The sequence below is a fragment of the Dromiciops gliroides genome, chromosome 2 (assembly GCF_019393635.1).
Source record: "Dromiciops gliroides isolate mDroGli1 chromosome 2, mDroGli1.pri, whole genome shotgun sequence".
Taxonomy (NCBI): Eukaryota; Metazoa; Chordata; class Mammalia; order Microbiotheria; family Microbiotheriidae; genus Dromiciops; species Dromiciops gliroides.
In genome coordinates this window covers 7626016-7633212 of record NC_057862.1, presented here as the reverse complement: position 1 = coordinate 7633212, position 7197 = coordinate 7626016, and positions in this window count along the sequence as shown.

The following is a 7197-nucleotide window of genomic DNA, read 5'->3' as shown; positions in this document are numbered from 1 at the left end:
GTCTGTGACTGCCCTGAGCCCATCCTCTGTCCAAAGGGGTAAACTGAGGCTCAGCTCCCCGGCCCTCCTTTCTGGGAGTCATGCTGAGCCCTCTTCCTCCCCAGAGGGGAAACTGAGGCTCAGCTGGAGGAGCTACACAGTCTGTGACTGCCCTGAGCCCATCCTCTGTCCAAAGGGGTAAACTGAGACTCTGCTCCCCAGCCCTCCTTTCTGGGAGTCATGCTGAGCCCTGTTCCTCCCCAGAGGGGAAACTGAGCCTAGAGAGCCTTATACATGGCTCTCAGGGTACCCTCTATACTGTGGCAGATTGGAGAGTCTTACAAGTGAACCTCTGAGCTCTCCTATCTAGGGGGAAAACAGGCCTGCCTAGAAAGACTTTGCATATATCACTTGCTCTGAGCTCTCCCACCCACGGGGGTAAATCTAGGACCTAACAGTTGGCCTATCGGAGCTACCCCCCACCCCAAACTGAAGTAAGCCGGGGTGGGGGGGAAAGGACGTAGTCCACGAACTTCTGAGCCCCTCCCACCCAGGGAGTGAACTGAGATAGAGAGTGGCTGGTGAGTGGTGGGTGTCTGCTCTGAGCCCATCTACTGATAAAGAGCATAAACCTAGCTGTGGTTGCAGGGCTTTACACCAGACTGATCCAACTCCCCTCCTCTCCTTTCCCCTCTAGGGGTGAGGCTTGTCTGTTTATGGCTGACCCCTTTGACTCCAGAGGAGAAACTGAGGCAGGCTAGAGGACCTTACACTGAATCTCTAAGCCCCCATCCCTCTTCCAAGGAAAAACATCAAGTTGGAGGACCACCTACAGGGGCCTTTCTGAGCCCTTTGGCCTATCCATGGAGAGGCTTACATTTGAATGCTGTGCCTTCCCCCACCTCTGGAGAAGAAACTGAGGCACAGCTGTGGGAGGAGCTGGCCTAACTACATGTGACACCACCCCTTGCCTCTAGTGGAGATACTGAGGCTAGACCAAAGGTGCTTCTACAGAGCAGGTCGCTCTGGAGCCTGGGTAATCCAGGGAGAGAAGCTGAGGTACAGAAAAGCGGGGAGGGGGGGTGCTTTACACAGGATTGCTGAGCCCCCACCTTCCAGATGGGAAATAGGCATGACTGGAGGGGCATTACTTATGACCACTCTAAGTGCCTCTCTCAGAGGAGATACTGAGGCACGTCTGGCCGGCTGAGTCCCTTCTCAGCCTTAGGATGAGGAATGGGTTAATAGGTGCTGCTTAGCCTGAGGTACATGGAGAGCAAGGGACCACTCATCCAGAGAGGAATGGGCCCTCAGACCCTAGCCCCTCACTCATGAGCCCTTGAGGGGTGAGCTCTTGCCAGGTCAACCCTTACGGGGGTCAGCCCTTGGGCCCAGCCCTCACTGCCAGAGGAGGGAAGAATTCCTTAACTGGGAGACAATCTAGGGGGAGCTGGGACAGGGTGAGAGGGTGTCACAATGGAGGGACGGGGCAGAGAAAGGATTCCGAGGGCCAACAGTCCGTGGCTCCCCTGGAGTCAGGCAGGAGCTGGCATTGGGAGGTGGGCTCCCAGGGACTGAGTCGAGCTAGAGCAGCCGCCTTTGGTGGGAGAGAGATAGGCAGTGGAGGAGCCAGAGTTGGCCAGGGCATACTGTCAAGTCAGAGCGCTGGATGACCACTGGCGATACCTCCACTAAGACAAACATGAAACTTCTGGCCCTGACTTGTAGGCACTTTTATCTAGAGCATTTTTTCACATGACTGCTCACAGAGCTTCGATTTCTTCCTTTAAAAACTGCTTGCTTAGATGGTGGCCAAGAAGACCTCAGTTCAAATCTGACTTCAAATAATCTAGTAGCTGTGTGACCCTGAGCTGGCCACTCAGCCCCAAATCTGTCTTAGTTCTCTCATTTGTAACATGGGAATAAAACTGGGACTCTTTGGTGTAGAATCTACTAGAGCTTGTGTGGATCAAGAATCATCTCCACACCATGATGAAGCCTTATAGCAAGACCCGAGTGGATAAAATAACCAAAAGTCATAGCTCCATAAACAAACACAAATTCAACTTAACAGAGTTGCACCCCCTTTTTTTTACATCTTTGTGGCCCTCAGATTTTTTTCTTTGGCGTAGCAGCACAACAATAGCTTAGGATGATGACTGTCCAAGTGGATTGGACTTGAGTGCCCCATGCTCAGTCTGACACAGTGACTATAGACTGGCTTCACTTACCTGAGCCCACACATGTTGCTGCTGTTTCTTCTCTTGACACATGCATGGTCTTTGTGAAGGTACAAACACAGGTCTAGGTGAACAAGGATAGTCATGGTGGAGGGAGAAGAGGGAGTGAGATTGGGGAGCACATGTTGCAAGGCAGACTCCTCCACCACTCTGCATATCCCTAATTGTCACTGACATTGAAAGTCAAGTGGTAACTAGCCATGGGCTAATGACATCATGGTGTGGATTAGTTAGAATCCAAATGCATTTTTAGGAACTGAGTCTCTAGCAGTTTGCCTGGTATTGTATTAGTGCGAAAAGCTTTGGACTTAAGAGTCTGGTTTTGAATCTTAGATATGATATTGACTTGGTCAGGTTTAAGAACCAGTTTCCCAACTGAAGGACAGGAGATCGATCAGGCCAAACAGCAGCATGTCTGAAAAAGATCTGGTGGTTTTAGTGGATCACAAGCTCACTAGGAGTCAATGTTATAAGGCAGTTAAAAAAGCAGACACTAACGTAGACTTTGCTCACACACGCTGTCTCATGGTCCTTTACAAAAGGAATTGTAACAGCAAAAGCAGAGATCATTTTTGTTGTCAAAAAGCAAATGAAAGTGAGGGAAAGGAAGGAAATGAGGTTCCTCAATGCTCACTCCTGAGTTTGAAAGATCACTGGCATGTATAAATAATTAGGGATGTAACACAAAAGCTCCTTCTGACTGTCAAATGTAAAGACAACCTTTCACAAGGAACACTTTCAGAATGCTAAGGCTCCAGGATGCCTCCAGGGACCATCTCAACTCGACCCCTGCCCAAAGGCAGATGGGTGTCTTTGATTATTAACTCTCAGGGGAGGGAATTGCACACACTTGCTCCAGCATCCAGCTCTTTTAAAGAAGAGAGAGGAAAACCACGCAGATTGATTTGGGGAGATGCTTGTGACTCTGCCAGTAGTCATCTAACATTGATGTATAAATTTGGATCCCCAAATGAGCTTGTCACCTAACTGTCGCCTCCAAGATAGGTATTAACTATAAGTGGGGATTGCTTTCTGGTATTCAGAAATGTAAAAGCCTTACTGGAAGTAGAGCTGGAGATTTCCCTCAACTTTTCACATTTAGGAATGTAACTCGAGGCATGAATGATTACAGTTCAAACAACTTTAATCTAGCAACCTTCCAACTATCAGCAAATGAAGATACTGTGAGGCACTGGAGAAGAGCAACCACCAATTACATGGCAAATACAGGGCGGGCCAAAAGTCAAGAATAATTCCTTTATTTTCTGTTTCTAACTTATAATACCATTACATCATATGCAGTATTATATACAGGAAACAAATTTACATTATGTGTGAAAAATAAAATCTTGGAGATGGAGTAAATTATTTGAAAATAATTTTTTAAAAGTTATTCAAATATTAGACCCCTTCATGACTTTTGGCCCACTCTATACATTAACTGAAGCACCAATCAAGCATATTAGCAATAGGACTGTCCCTAGGGACATGTGTGCCTCGGAACCATCCCAAGGTGGCTCAAGATTTGAGACCAATAACAAGGTCCTAAGATTTAGAGGTGGGAGGAATCTGAAGTCCTCAAGTCCAACACCCCCCACACACACTTTCAAATGAAGAAACAAATGCAGAGAGATGAAGGAATTCACCCACATTCATGGAGTTATTTGTAAATTTCATTTTCTGTCCATGAACAAGCATCTTTCCTCTCTCCCTCCTGTCCTCATTGGAGAGAAGAAAAACACAGACCTTGTAACAAATATATAGCCAAGGAAAACCAATATTCACCTTAGCCAGGTCCAAAAATATGGATATTTCATTCTATACCTTGAGTTAGTCAATCATTTGGTCAATAAGCATTTTGGAAGTGTTGACTAAGTGGCAAAGAAGAAAGCTAGTTCCTCCCCTCCAGGAGCTTATATTTGAATGAGAAGAGCTAATATAGAAAAGGGCCCTAAAAAGAAGGGAGCCAGTGGATGGGGAAAGAAGGTGCCGGTGTGGTCCATCATGACTGAGCGGGCAGAATGAGGGGCGACTGAGATCCTTCCAGAAGAACTCCTCAAGGGGAGGAGGCAGATAGCACTGGCGTCGAGTTAATAAGCAGTCATGCCAGTATTCACAGCAGGACCCCAAACCCCAAAGCCTTTAGCTCGGTCAGGGCAGCAGGGCTGTCTTCTTCCTTACACAGGTGAAGTTGAGCTGAGATCCCAGCTCCAATGACGTCACAAAATCAGATTGAAGATATGTCTGGAGCAACCCTGATGACAGACAGAGGGGGTCAGGCTGTGTGTAGGCCACAGCGTGGGTACCTTGGCCTGGGGTGGAGGGAGGGTCTGGTTGGGTGTCCTTGAGGCTACTCCTCTGTCCCAAGGGGGCTTCCTCTGTGCAAAGTGACTGCTGCTTTTCTGCCATCCTCTCTCTCTGAATGTGAGGTGAGGTCATTTCTGAGAATTGTGGGGCCAGGAGGCAGACCTGTCTTGACCTAATAGACAGAGCACTGACCAAGAGCCAGGGTAAGCAGGGTTCAAATCCTGCCTCAAGACCCTTACTGGGTGTAGAGCTTTGGGCAAGTCACATAAACTCTCTGGGCCTTTTTTCTCCATCAAATGGGGACAATAGTACTAGGATTGCCTGCTTCCCAGAATTAAGGAATGATCACTTGAGAGGATATCTGGGAAGTGCTTCCCAAAGCTTAAAGAAAGGCAGATTTGGGGGCAGCTAGGTGGTACAATGGATAATGCACTGGTACTGGATTCAAGAGGACCTGAGTTCAAATCTGGCCTCTTACACTTGGCACTTACAAGTTGTGTGACCTTGGGCAAGTCACTTAACCCTCATTGCCCTGCAAAAAAAAAAGAAAAGAAAAGAAAAAGAAAGGCAGATTTCTCCCCTCTCACCAGATCTGGATTCACTGGTTTTCTCATTCTTCTCTAGACACAACTTGGACAGGCCTACTGCTGGAACTTTATCCAGGAGTTCTCCCCCATTCACCCCCACCTTCCCCCTTGGTGTCCTTGCCCTTGGCTCTCACCACCTGGAAAACCACTTGATAAGAATCCCTATTAGCTCAGTACTTGGACCATCCCTATTTTATGTGTGTGAGGCTCCCTTCACTGTTTCAGATGGCAGCCCCTTCATGCCTTATTAGAGAGGAATAGCGGCTAGCATTTCCATTCAGAAAAGATTTTCTTCACTTCTTCATATTCTGTCTCATATGAGAATAATGCTATTAAATACATAAGATAAAAAAGCATTATACTACAAAGGAAACCAAGTATATTGAGCCACAATCATCAAAAGAGAAAACACACAAGTCCATAGCATCTCCCAGGTTAAGAATCTCTAAATATAGTTTTCTTTTGGTTTTTTGTTTTGTTTTCAGGGCAATGAGGGTTAAGTGACTTGCCCAGGGTCACACGGCTAGTAAGTGTCAAGTGTCTGAGGCCGGATTTGCACTCAGGTCCTCCTGACTCCAGGGCCGGTGCTCTATCCACTCCGCCACCCAGCCACCCCTCTAAATAGAGTTTCAAGTTTGCAAAGCCCTTTACAGACAGGATGGGGTTAGCAGTAATGAGGCAGGAGTCTGTAAGACAGGGTGACTTCTGAGAGCGAGGTGGTGTGCTTTCTTTGTAATACTGCTACCCCTTACCGCAGCCCTCACGGCTGCAAAGGTGGGGTGCCAGAGTTCCTCCCATCTCTCCAAATGGGGGGAGAAGAGCCAGAAGAAGGGTCTTGTTCTGACTGGCAGTGGACCAGACTACACTTTGGTCAATGTGCCGAGGAGAGAACAGATGGCTAGCTGTGAGGTGCCTTCTGGTGACCAAAATGGGTGAGAGCAGCCTTTGGGGTATATTGGCGAGGCCAAACTGGTGCTCTAGGAATGTCATGCTTGTGTGGACGATGGATCGATGAGGGTAGAGACTAGAAAGAGAGGAAGCAAGTAGCTGGATATGATCCAGGTGAGGAGTGATGAGGACCAGATTTCAGGCAGCAGTCATGAGAATGGAGAAAAGGACAGAGGAGGCAGATGTTGTGGAGGAAAGACTGTCCAGATGTGGCAGCTGCAGGGATGACTCCCAAGTTTTGAATTTGAGGCACTAGTGGGATAATCACATTTGAGGAAATTGAGGCAGATGGAAATTAAGTGATTTTCTTAGGGTCACATGTAGCTGGTGACTGTTTGGGACTGAATTGGAACTAGGGGGTGAAGCAAGTGGGAGGTGTGAGGATCCAGGAGTTTGGTTATAAAAGGGAGATGCGATAGAGGCTGATCGCTTGAGGAGGTGGCAAAGATAAGTGAAGGCTACTGAAGAAGGACGCAGGGGAGACCTCAGCAGGTCTTAGGAAGCAGAACAGGAGTTAGCGGATGAGGCTAAAATGAGAGAATGAGGCCATGGTCAAAGGAGGTGGCTCATAGAGAAGGATGGAGTGCTGGGATCAAAAGCACAAATAGCATTGTCCTGTTGAGGACCATGAGGTAGCAGCTCTGTGGTAGAGTCAATCGGCACAATTGCGGGACTTTCTCCATCAGGATTCAGACCATGGAAAGTAGCTGGCAGTGGGAATTTGGCAGGGTAGAGTGGTGATAGAATGAAGAGATGAGGAATTCAAGGGAAGACAACAGTGTATAACTGAACTGGTCAGCCATGAGGTCAAGACAATGGAAGAATACCAGTCAAACCATCAAAAATATTTTATAGAGCTAGAAAAAAAGTGATAGCAAAATTCATCTGGAAGAACAAAAGTCCAAGGACATCAAGGGAATTAATTAATGGAAAAAATGTGAAAGAAGGTGGTCTCAAACTGTATTATAAAGTGGTAATAATTTTAAAAATCTGGTACTAAGAAATAGAGAAGTGGATCAGTGGAATAGAATAAGTACAAATTACAATAGCAAATGAGCATAGTAATCTAGTATATGATCAATTCAAAGATCCAAGCTTTTGGAACAAAAACTCATTATTTGACAAAAACTGCTGGG